This window comes from Paroedura picta, chromosome 16, assembly GCF_049243985.1.
Source record: "Paroedura picta isolate Pp20150507F chromosome 16, Ppicta_v3.0, whole genome shotgun sequence".
In the NCBI taxonomy this organism is placed as follows: Eukaryota; Metazoa; Chordata; class Lepidosauria; order Squamata; family Gekkonidae; genus Paroedura; species Paroedura picta.
The window spans coordinates 28,614,009-28,626,396 of record NC_135384.1 but is presented as its reverse complement, the minus strand read 5'-3'; the positions used below and the strand labels follow the sequence as shown (position 1 = coordinate 28,626,396).

Sequence of the window (12,388 nt, the reverse complement as noted above, 5' to 3'; positions counted from 1 at the left end):
GCAGGGCTCCTCTGATGTTCTTAAGAGAGAGCTCTATCTTGTTGCTTGATTGCACGGCCGTGATAATTACTTCCACCGCTCAATAAACGTAGTAATTACAGATAATAGCAGCCCTTGACCTGTTTTTGGCCCGCGTGGAAAGTTTCTGTTGTGCTTCTTTCTGGAGTCTGGGAAGCTTTTGGTCAAGGTGACTGATCTGACCCCCGGTATGAGTCAGAAAGGGGGGTCGTTCAAAAGGGCCGGGCCGCTGCTGATCTGCAGGTTTCACTCATTCGTTGGATGATTTATTTTATATTTAAAAGACGGCAGGTGGCAGGTAGCCGGTGGTTGAGGCATCTTGGCTTTTCCGCGTTCCTTACGGCGAGGCTGGTCTTTCTATCCGTTTGTTTTCGTTTGTTAAATTGCAAATCATCACAACGCGAGCTTTGACATCTCTGTTTGAACAACAGAAAATGTTATTGAAATTGACCCATTCATCAAAAGGCCGATGATCGATCAGATTATCTGATTGCCCAGAACGAGGCATTGAAGTGTCCGGTTCAGGGGTGGATTGCCAGTTAAGGCCTTTGGGGGAAATCCTGGTGGGTCGAGGGTCTGGGGGGGGTGGCCTTCCAATGCCAGGACCACCCCAGGCCCAAGGGTGAGGCTGCCCCTGTAGCCACCACCTCAAATAAGTTCAGAGGCCTCAACTGTGTGTGGTGTGGTTGAATTGCTGCCATTGCCCTCAAACTGGTGGCCATGGGTGGTATGGGAAAGTTGGCACCACCATGCACGAGCCAACTTTGTTGAGTTTATCAGCTTGCAGGAAGCCATGAGAATCCTTGATTTAGAAGGGACCTCCAGGGTCATCTAGTCCAACCCCCTGCAGAACGCAGGAAATTCACAACGATCTTTCCACCCACGGTGCCCCCAATTCCATGCCCAGAGTCAGGAGTCCTTCCGACCTCCTCGAGCAGGCTGTTCCGCAAGGCAGGGGGGGCCAAACTGGAGAGGGCACTTGTACGAGCCGCCGTTGGTTTTCCCCATTTGTAGGCTGGCACGTGGAAGCTGTCGTCACATTGCACAGGGAGAGAGATGGTCTTCCAGATATGCAGGTCCAAAGCCAAGAGGGGCTCTGTGTGTGAGAGCCCATACCTCAGTGTGAGCCCGATAACAGGTGTCCAGCCAGCAGAGTGGCATGGTTGCTATAGAAAACTGCATGCTGGTCTTCGGTTACCCTCCTTCGATCTCTCGTATTTCTACCCACCCTCCCTCTTTGCAGCTCCAGGCAGCTTCTGCGGGTTTCCCCTTCCTCTGCTCCCGTGCTCACAACAACGCAGGTCTCAGAAGACCCAACAGCTGGCCCAAAGTCTCTCAGCAAGCTTTGGTGCTGAGCGGGTCTCCAAATCCAAGTCCTGTGGTCTAAGCATTTTGCCACGTTGCATAGCCTCTAGTTCCTCTTAATTATAGCCATTCTTAGCAGGATAACTGCATTCTTTAAGGAGCACGGGGCCGTTTAATGCCGGTTTGGGGGCATACGCAAATGTCATGGCTTCCTGTATGCAGAGAGCGTGGTTTTCAGCGGCTGAGCTTGGCTGCATCCCGGCCTCGCTACACGCTACACGCTTCACCCTTCTCCCATCTTTCATGACGCAGGCCTAGAAATGCCACCCCAAGCCCACCGCCCGTAACCCTACACCAGCTTCTTGGAGTGTAAACTCAGAAAGGCACACAGAGGTCCAGGCTACAGGCTCAGTTGTTTTCTCCTGGCTATGTGGGTGGGCAGGTGGGTGGGGACTAACCTGCTTTGACATTTTGGGATATGTGTTTATTATCTGTCTGTCTGTCTGTCTGTCTGTCTGTCTGTCTGTCTGTCTGTCTCTTTCTCTCTCTCGGAGACCCTGGAAACAGGGCTTGAAACCAAGCGTTCAGCGGATTCCAGTTTCAAGGGACTTGGTACTGCTTGATTTAGAATCACAGGATCATACAGTTGGAAGGGACTTCCAGGGTCATCTAGTCCAACCCCCTGCCCAGTTGGATCTCCCCCCCCCCCTCCTTGGGCTCCCGAGCCCAGTATTAGACTGGACCCAGGATGCTGGTGATGTATCCACATTATACCATCCCCAATTTTGGATGAGGACTGGAAACGTTGAGGAATGAATTATTGTTGTTACCGCCATGGAGTTTGTGGCTTTTAAGGATATGGTGGGATTGTATTTTACAATGTTTTATGATTATATTGTGTTTTTATGGACTATTTTATTGTGAACCGCTGCGAGCCAGTTTGCTGAGAGCAGCGGTATATGAATTTAATTATAAATAAATGCAGGAACTCACAATTACCTGCCTGCCCACAATTTCATGCCCAAGTGATCCCCCCACCCAAAAAATCTCCAGAATCCAGCCTGGCCTGGAGGAAATTCACCTACCATCCCACGGTGGTGATCAGCAATTCCCCGGGTATGCCCGGAAGAATGCCAGCATGGTGTCATGGTTAAGAGTGGTGGACTCTAATCTGGAGAAGCGGGTTTGATTCCTCTCTCCTCCCCATGCAGCCCGTGGGGTAACCTTGGGCCAGTCATGGTCCTCTCAGAGCTGTTCTCACAGAGCAGTTCTCTCAGAACTCTCTCAGCCCCACCTCCTTCACAGGGTATCTGTTGTGGGGAGAGGAAAGGGATCCCTTTTGGGCAATGCAAAGTGGGGTGCAGACGACTAGCTCTTCATCTCCTTCCCCCCTCTTCCATTCCTCCCTCTTTCACCCTAAGGACCACTTCAGTTGACACGTGCCTTTTAAAGGGAGGGGGTGCACTTCACAGGTTGAGGTTTTCATCCGTGCTGCAGGGGGAGCCCGTGAAGTCCTCCCGTTAGAGAGGAGTCCCCTTGGAGGAAATGCATCTTAGTGCCTTTTCTCTTGGCTGAGTTCTTGTGCAGGGACTGGAGGGGGCAGCAGAGCCGTGTGCTTGGCTCGCCCTCCTCCCCTTCTGCCTGAAATCCCTTGGCATGTGGTTGATATTAAGAGGATCATGGGAAGCTCCGATTCGGGCATCCGAATTCCCCACTGCACACCTGCAGGGCTCTCCAGCCCAGGTGGGTCAGTGGAACCTTTTAAGATCCTGATGGTGCGTCGCTTGCTTCCCTTTGATCCCCCCCTCGGTGCAAAATTTCTCTGGCAAGGAACGTCCCCCCTTTCTAGCAGTGCTTCCCCTGCTGACTTTATTTCCAATGCTATTGAAAGCATTTTTGTGCTGCCTTTTCACCCATCCACAAGGCAAATATTAAAAAATTAAAACATTTGAGACATTTATATATATATATATATTAAAATAGTGCTATTAAGTGCTATTAAAGTGCTATTAATAGTGCTATTAAAAGCAGACAAAAAGCATTAGGAGGGTCAGTATCCATTTGGGGGGTGGGTATGGGACATGACAATTGTCTTCACCTTGAGAGCCAGCACGACCTCTCTCTCAAGGACTGGGTTTGATTTTCCCCCTCCTCCCCCCAATGCAGCCAGCTGGGTGACCTTGGGCTAGTCGCAGTTCTCTCAGAGCTCTCTCAGCCCGACCTAACCTCACAGGGTGTCTGTTGCGGAGAGAGGAAAGGGCTTGTGAGCTGCTTTGGGACTCCTTCGGGTAGTGAAAGGCGGGGTATAAAAGACCAGCTCTGCTTCTTCTTCTTCTATGAAAGACATCCGATAAAGGGAGATGGATGATTCTCTCTGGAAAGGGAGTTGCAAAGTTCTGGCACCATAACCAAGAAGGCCCTTTCTTGGGTAGCCACCTGTCTAGCTTCAAATTGCAGGAGCAATCAAAGCAGAGCCTTCAAAGATGTGATGGGAGTGAACAGGTAGGTTCCTAGGGGAGGAGGAAGGTACGTTGATCCCAAGCCATGCACAGTTTTTAGTGGAATGTTTTGTGGTGAAGTGCTAAAACCAGGTCTGTGTTGTGGGTTTCCTAGAAGCGTGTCAACTTCGAGGGGGAGCGAATCCCCGTCGTTTACATGTTGTCTGGAGTGGATTCCTTCTCTTGTTTATACCGGAGTATGATGGACAAACAACAGCAGAGTGGCTTTTTTATTATCGATAGAACAAGCAGAGTGGGACTTGCGAGTCCTCGTGGGAAAGTAGAAATATCCTCCCTGCTCACTCCAGTCCTTTCCCTTTCCCCTCTATTGCTGCTTCTGCTGCAGGTGCCATTTGAGTTTGCTCTAACAATTGCGGGGAGAAGGTTAACGCTTCATTTTTTCACAGTGGATTTCTTTGCAAACATTGCACTTCGTGTGTTGCACTGGTCCTTTTCTGTAGACGTTTCGATCCACGGGGAGGTGAAGCCCTTGGCCATTTTATATAAGGGCGTCTGTCTTAATTCACGAAATCCGTTCTGTGATTTGCCGGGTCGGGTGTGACCGGCTCGGGCAGCACCGGAATGTCACCTGCTTGCGACGCTCCCGTCTGGCGGCCGAATGGGCCTGCCCGTCCCCTCCCTGTGACGCGGCCCCAAAAAGTCACTGAACATCCCCAGCTTGAGCTCTCCACTCAGCCGTGCCTGCGGCTCTGTCATTTCGCATCTCGCTGATCCCGTCATCAGGGTAGCAGCGTAAGGAGAAATTCTCCTCGGGGCTCGTCTGTACCCCGCCGATTGCTGTGGTTTTTTTGGTGGGGTTTTTTTTTTTTTTGCAAGGCCTGAACCATCTTTTGCATTTCTACCATCTGCTTTCAAAAGCGCCGGCGAATTTAGCAGGCTGTTGATTGCCAGAGCGGTGGGTTATTCCTACATGAATTATTCTGTACCTCCCAGAGCAGGATTTCTCAGCCTGGGTCTCGTGAAAGCCTGGGGGGTCTCGACAGCCCTGGAAGGGTTTACCGAATGGGTGGGAGTTAATTAATTTTAGTATATATTTGTTAGTATATAATTGTTAAACATGTATTGGGCAGTATGACCATATATCGTCATGTTGACCTGCACCCCCCTCCCAGAATGGTCAGTGACGGGCGTAGAGGGGGGTGGGAAGGGGAGGGACTCCACCTGGCTGTGACCTCAGCTCTGCTTCCCCACCAAATTTTACACAATTGCACCACTTCGGTGGCTTCTCGAACCCTCAACAATGTTTTGGGGGGTTTCTCGACGGGGACAAAAGAAGAGAAGGGCTGTCCAAGATGTTCCACAGCATTGGAGTCCCTCCTCGCTCTCCCCTCTGTTAGCATCTAACAAAACGTGCGCAGTGACATCACCTTGCGAACTATGACGTCATTGCCTTCCTTTAGTGACAGCGCCCCGCGAGAGAGGGGCGCTGTCGGATTCAGCCCCTGCGATCTCTGTGATTTCTAATTTCCACCCAAACTGGCAAACTCTTGCAGAGCTCCGCATCTCATGCCCGTGATGACCTCAGCGCTGTGCCCAGAGATTCCCCCACTCCTTCTCATTGGCTGCTGTTGGTTGGGGGCGGGTAAATGCCATGATGATGTCACGGCAGACGCCATCTTTTCCTGAATAGGACTGTCGTGACACCCCCAATCGCATTTGGGGCTTACTGTGGTTAGGAATACCTCTTGAATGACCATGGAAGAAATCCAGAGTATGTCTATTCCGGGTTCTCTCCCCCCCACCACAATTTCCAGTGGGAAGAGTTTAAACCAGGGGTAGTCAAACTGCGGCCCTCCAGATGTCCATGGACTACAATTCCCATGAGCCCCTGCCAGCTGGCAGGGGCTCATGGGAATTGTAGTCCATGGACATCTGGAGGGCCGCAGTTTGACTACCCCTAGTTTAAACAGTAGTAAATTTTGCCAGTTGGGAGAAGGAGAATTACGTCCCCTGTTTTGCCGCTCCCTGAAGTCCTAAACTTCTTTGCTGATTATTTTGGGGGCAAGGCCGGTGGGGTGGGGTGGGGTGGGGCGGGGGATTGAAGCAATTTTCATTGGGTCTTGTTGACAGACGGGGACTTTTTTTGGCAGGGACCACGAAGGGTACAGCTGGCTCACGAGACGCTGGGAGGGCTCCTTTGCCCGCAATGGCTGAGTGAGCCTGTGATTATAACACCAGCTGATGGGTTTCGTTAGAAACAAAAAAATGAATTTCCAGATAAATAAATAAACGAAATGCAAAAAAATGGCAACAGAAACAACGGATCCGGCTCAGTTGTGCAAGAGGAGAGCTGGAATGGGGGAAGTGTGGAAGCAAGATGCTGGGAAGGGGCTAGGAGCCTGTCCCCCCCCCCTAGAAGTGGACTGGCGCAGTTTGGGGGCAGAATGAATTGGGTTGCCAGCTCTGGGTGGGTCAATTCCTGGGGATTGCGGGACCCCTGGCATGGAGTCTGCTTTCCAAGAGGAACTGATGGCTGAAGTCTGGAGGTCACTTTTAGTCCTGGGAGATCTCCAGACCTTACCTGGAAGTTGGAAACATGCGGGTGCTCAGAGGGAGGAAAAAATAAAGAAACGCTTTAAAAGGAGCTGGAACTTCTGCGTATTTTCAAATCAAGCACATCTTTTAAATATAGATATTTAAAAATAATATACGTATTCATGTTTTGAAAACAGTTTACAATGGATTTGCACAGTGATACAAATCAAGGTCACAAGAAGGAAATATTGGCCAATTTCTATTCACTGTGAAACTTTATTTATTTGTTTCTTTGTTTGTTAGATCTTTATACCTCCCTCCCGTATGGCTCAGGGCCATCTGCTGCAGCTTTAATAATAAAGTTACAAGGATGCATGAAGGTGCTTAGGGTTAGGTGGTTTAGAATTTATCTATTTATTTATTTATTTAGATTTTTATACTGCCCTTCCCTACGGTTCTGGGCGGTTTACCTAAGATGTCATCGGGTAAATGACATAGAGGATGTAGAATTCCTGGTTAAGTTTTTGCATGGAAAAAAAAATATATGCAGTGGTTTTGTGATCGCTTCACAAGAGCTTCTTCTTGCAAAATGGCTGAGAAAATCCCAAATCCGTGTGCCCCTGGGAGATGGTGTCACTCCAGGGAAGGCCTGAGATTCTTCCCCTATTACACGTATAGCTTGCCGAAACAGGAAAGTTAAGTTGTCAACATTGCAAGTATCTGGAACGGTCTCTGTGTTTTTCTTAATTATGTTTGGATTTTACATAATTGTGTCTCTGAACTTGCCGCCTTCCCTGGGTCTTTCACCCCCTGTTGTTTATACCCTTTTTTCTTCATAATTGTGTTCGCGTTTCTGTATCTTTTCTCTGCCGCTGCAGGCCTCCGCTGAAGAGCTCTGAAAGCTTATACTGAAACAAATATATGTTGGGGCATTACTACACAATAATAATAATAGTAATAGTAATAGTAATAATAATAATAGTAATAATAATATATTCCCCAAAAGCATAGCAATAGCAGGCCGTATATTCATTTTTCTAAACAGAGATAGATAGATAGATAGATAGATAGATAGATAGATAGATAGATAGATAGATAGATAGATAGATAGATAGATAGATAGATAGATAGATAGATAGATAGATAGATAGATAGATAGGAAGGAAGGAAGGAAGGAAGGAAGGAAGGAAGGAAGGAAGGAAGGAAGGAAGGAAGGAAGGAAGGAAGGAAGGAAGGAAGGAAGGAAGGAAGGAAGGAAGGAAGGAAGGAAGGAAGGAAGGAAGGAACGATGGATGGATGGATGGATGGATGGATGGATGGATGGATGGATGGATGGATGGATGGATGGATGGATGGATGGACACACAGACACACAGACACACAGACACACAGACACCTTATATATACAGGTTGCATACGTGGTAATTGTGAGTTTCTGCATTGTGCAGTGGGTTGGACTAGATGACTCTGGAGGTACTTTCCAACTCTGATTCTATGATTAGGTGAGACTTGGGAATCCTCCGGAATTACAGCTCGTCTCCAGACTCGAGAGATCAGCTCTCCTGGATGAAACAAACTCTTTGGAGACGGGGACTCCCCCCACTGAGGTCCCTATCCTTCCCCAGGCTCCATCACCAGTATATTTTGTCACGGTGAGTGAGCTCTCATGAGACGAAGCTCACTTCCTCAGATATAATGGGAAGTCGGGATCTCATTTACCTCATTTGTCCAGAAAATTATAGATGGGAGGGGGAGAGATGACTGGGCATGAGCTTGTTTCCCTGAGGTATCTCCGGGGTCTCCTCGTGTGCCTCTTCCTGTGGAACATTTGGTTCAAGGCTCGCCTGTGGGTTGAAAGAGTCTCTGCTGCTATTTTTGGGCTTGCCGTTTAGGCCTCATTCCTGCGCGGCAGGGTCGGAGTGAATGAGAAATGAGCAGAGGGCCTGTGGCTCAATGGCAAAGCATCTTTCTGGCATGCAGAAAGTCCAAACCCCCATCTCTCCAGCTAGAAGATCTGGCTGTTGGTGACGAGACCTTGGAGAGCTACAGACTTTGAGGGATCAGGGCTCTGAGTCAGCGTGAAGCATTTTCGTGTGTCTTCACGCGTGTCATTGGATTCTGTACTCCCCTCACCCAGAATAGCAGTTTGGGCGGCTGCATCCGCGGGCCGCCCTCCGAAGCAGGGCCTCGTAGGTAAAGCAAAAGCTGTCTTTCCCAGTCAGGCTCGGAGAAGCGAGACGTTTTATGAGCCCAGATGGGAAGTCGGCTGCAATAGACAATCTGGCGGGCTGCTCTCCTACTGAAGGGGGGGGGGGAGAATGAAGGCACGGTTGACGTTGATGTGCAACGAGGAGGCTGGCGGGGCACGGGAGAAGGCGAAGGCGTCGGGAGAGACGTAGCCGTTTCCGTCCCTCACATCGGCCACTCTCGGTGGGATTTGAACGTCGCCAGAGCATGTGCAAGGGCGCCTGGCTTGGGTCTCTCCGCTCCACCTCGCTTGAGCCAAAGGAAGGAATTCTAGGAAGACCAGCCAAGGACGTCTCTGTGACCCAGTCGGTCAGCAGCGGCCTGGGGAAGGCTTATGGGTCATTTATCTGGAGAGTTAAGGGATCCCGCATCTCCTGATGGCTTTAAATCACTTTTCGCCCCCGTTGACCTCTGTCTCGGCTCACCCCGGCTGGATTAGGCCGGCTCACCCACCAAAGTGCAGCTTAGTTGACTCCCACCTCTCAGCATTCGGGGGGTGCCCCGTGACATCCAGACGGGCCAAAACAGCCTGCCTGATAAGAAAGGGAACCTCAAAACCTGTATCAAATGCTTTCAGGAAAAGAAGAGTTGTTTTTTTTTTTAATATACCCTGCTTTTCACTATCCAAAGGAATTTCAGAGCGGCTTACGATCGCCTTGCCTTCCTCTCCCTACAGCAGACACCCGGTGAGGCGGAGAGAGCTCTGACAGAACTGCTGAACGAACAGCTCTAACAGGACTGTGACTAGCCCAAGGTCACTCAGCTCACTGCCTGTGGAAGAGCGGGGGATCAAACCGGGCCCTCTGGATTAGAGGCCTCCCTCTCTGACCATCCACGTGGCCTGGCGGGGAACTTTCTGTCCTGAACCGGAGGTGGGATGCTCGAGAGCCGAAGAAGGCCGGAGCGAAGAGCCTTGCGGGGGGACCCCACCCCTCCCGTGGCTAATGGGATGGAAATCGGCTATCATCCCCAGCCGTTTCCATGCCAACCTGTTCAGCAGAGCAGAGACCTCCGAAATGTGACGGATTAAAAAGCGCCTCGCTTAACTGACCCTTGATACCTGCTAAGGGCCAGCATGATTATAATGATTGCTAATTACACACACTTAGATCGCGGCCCTTTGTCTTTGCCGTCGTTACGAAGGCGCGACGCATCCCGCTTGGTTTCTCGTCAAGCGGCGGGTTTCTTCCTGCAGGCTCTCTGCATGCACGGCCCTTGCGGCAGGCTGCTCCCCGAGGCTGGGATGCCGCCCCGTCTATCCGCACATCATGCCAGAAGCGTGTGGTTATCCCCTCGCTCCCCGCAACTAAACGGAGGTTTCTGTGGATTTGTACGACGGTTTTATCAGGTGGCGTCACATCTGACTGTGCAAGATGCCGGCCAGCTCTCCTCTCGGGGGGGGGTTTCTGTCCGGAGGGGGCTCCTTCCCAGTCGGGCTGTTGGGAAGTAATCAGCCAACAACCCCCCCCCCCCCCGAGAGAGAGAGAGAGAGAGAGAGGGAGAGAGGGAGGGAGGGAGGGAGGGAGGGAGGGAGGGAGGGAGAAGCATCACAATGGACATTTGGAAAGGACACTTTTTTTCAGTTTGCTTAATTTTATTTATCTATCATAGTTCTACACTGCCCTCCCCTTACAGCTCAGAAAATTTGGAAAACAGAATACAGGTAAAAAACATGGCTCATTAAAAACAGCAGGTTAACAATGTAAAAGTAACAGTAACATCTGAATAAATTTTTTAAAACGCACAAGAGATCCCCCCCCCAGCAGGGAAGTGGTAGATCAATGGAAGGAAGGAAGGAAGGAAGGAAGGAAGGAAGGAAGGAAGGAAGGAAGGAGGGAGGGAGGGAGGGAGGGAGGGAGGGAGGGAGGGAGGGAGGGAGGATGGAAGGAAGGAAGGAAGGAAGGAAGGAAGGAAAGAAGGAAGGAAGGAAGGAAGGAAGGAAGGAAGGAAGGAAGGAAGGAAGGAAGGAAGGAAGGAAGGAAGGAAGGAAGGAAGGAAGGAAGGAAGGAAGGAAGGAAGACGTATACATGAAGCTGCCTTCTATTGAATCAAGCTCTTCATCCATCAAGGTCGATATTGACTCTCAGGCTGGCTTCAGCTGTCCAAAGTCTCTGGCTGAGGTCTTCCTCATCCCCTCCTGCCTGGTGATGCTAGGATTTGAACCTGGGGCCTTCTGCCTGCCAAGCAGAGACTGTGCCACTGAACCACAGGCTGAGCAGAGTAAGACAAACTTTTGTGTTCAATAAAAACGAGAATGTTATTCTAGGCCTGCCCATGTATGTATAAGCATCAGGGGTCCTTTTTGAGCCCTGAAGGCAAAATCCCTACCTGATGCCTCCCAGTTCCTAAAAACTGGGCACCAGAAAAGGTACCAGCAGGGGCAATAGCGCCCACGGACACCAGGTTGGGGACCTCTGATAGAGAGAAGGGACAGAAGATGTCAACAGCAGGTCCTGAAGGGGCTGAGTGAGTGACGCCTCTGTGCAAAACTCAAACACGTACGTAATAAGAACAGAGCGGCCCATTCATCGCTGCCCGGACTGGCGACCGTCCGCTGTTTGCGGTGCTAATTTAAAGCCCGTAGCAGGAGAGAAATGCACAGCGTTGATTAGAGAACGGCAAGGTTCTTCTTGTCAGCCCATCTTAGCTGCACAGGGAGGCCATTCATAGCCCAGGAATGTTTGCGCTTCTGCAGAAAGCGCCCCACGTCCGTTTGCTGGCCGAGCAGCTGCGTAGCTTGGAGAAGTGAGAGAGGCCTGGCCGGCAGGCTTGATCTGATAACGGAGAGATGAATGCTTCTGTTTAAACACAGGCGCAGGCCCCGCCCCCACCCCCCACCCCCAAATCCAGTTCAAAAGTTTATGCAGAAATCAGCCACGTTTTGCTTTTAGCGGCTGGGGTGGGGGCGGGAGTTCAAATGCAAATTTCTAATGGATGAAAATGTGGTTTGGTCTCACCTGTGACCCCCAGGTGCTGTTCTGAAGGGGGTGGAGATCAATCCTGCCATCTCAGCCTTTCTCAACCAGGGTTTCATAATACCCTGGGGTCCCTTGCTGGCCCTGGAAAGGTTTCCCGATTGGATGGGAGTTAATGTTTTTTTAAATTTCTTAAGCATTTATCGTGTGATATGACTTTGTACGGTCATGTCGACCCGCCTCCCCCTCCCAAAATGGCCAATGGTGGGCCTGGAGGGCTGGGAAGGGGAGGAGCCCCGGGTGGGCGTGTCCACAGCTCTGCTTCCCAACCATCTTCTGCACGATTGTGCCACTTCTGGGGTTTCTCGAAGCCGGAAGGATGTTTCAGGGGTTTCTCGAAAGAAAAAATGTTGAGAAAGGCTGGATGAGGCTGTCCTTCTTATTGGAGCATCCCAAAAGCTCTCAAGCCCCCGGGACCACAGATCTTCTAATTCACCCTACAGAGCTGCCTGTGACACGTGTGTGGGTTATGTGCCGTCGATTCACTTCCGACTGGCAGCGACCCTATGAATTGATGTCCTCTTAAACGGCCCGTCGTTCGTAGTTCACGAGACTGAGAGCTGTAATAAAACTCAAGTCAGGTCTTCTTCTTTTGCCTCTCAGCATCCTCTCAAACCTGACAAAAATAGCCTTTCCCCTCAGTGATAATCCTTAATGCAGAAGGAGGTATTGCAGGGATAACGGACTGGATCTCTCCCGATTAATCGATTTGGATTTCTTTAACCGTGTGATCGGCTGCATTCACAGCTTTTAAGTGCACAGTGGCCGTTAAAATTTGTTCTTTAGAAATTTCCATCTGTCTCCTCAGGATTTTGTTAATTTGGGGGATAATTTGTATCTCTTTCCCTA

General features: G+C 50.3%; 1 protein-coding gene across 6 annotated transcripts in view; it reads left to right on the top strand.

Moving 5' to 3' along the window:
• The window catches only part of ZNF385C (zinc finger protein 385C), a 90,286-nt gene that overhangs the window by 34,378 nt on the left and 43,520 nt on the right, over nucleotides 1-12,388 (top strand). The window lies entirely within an intron of this gene.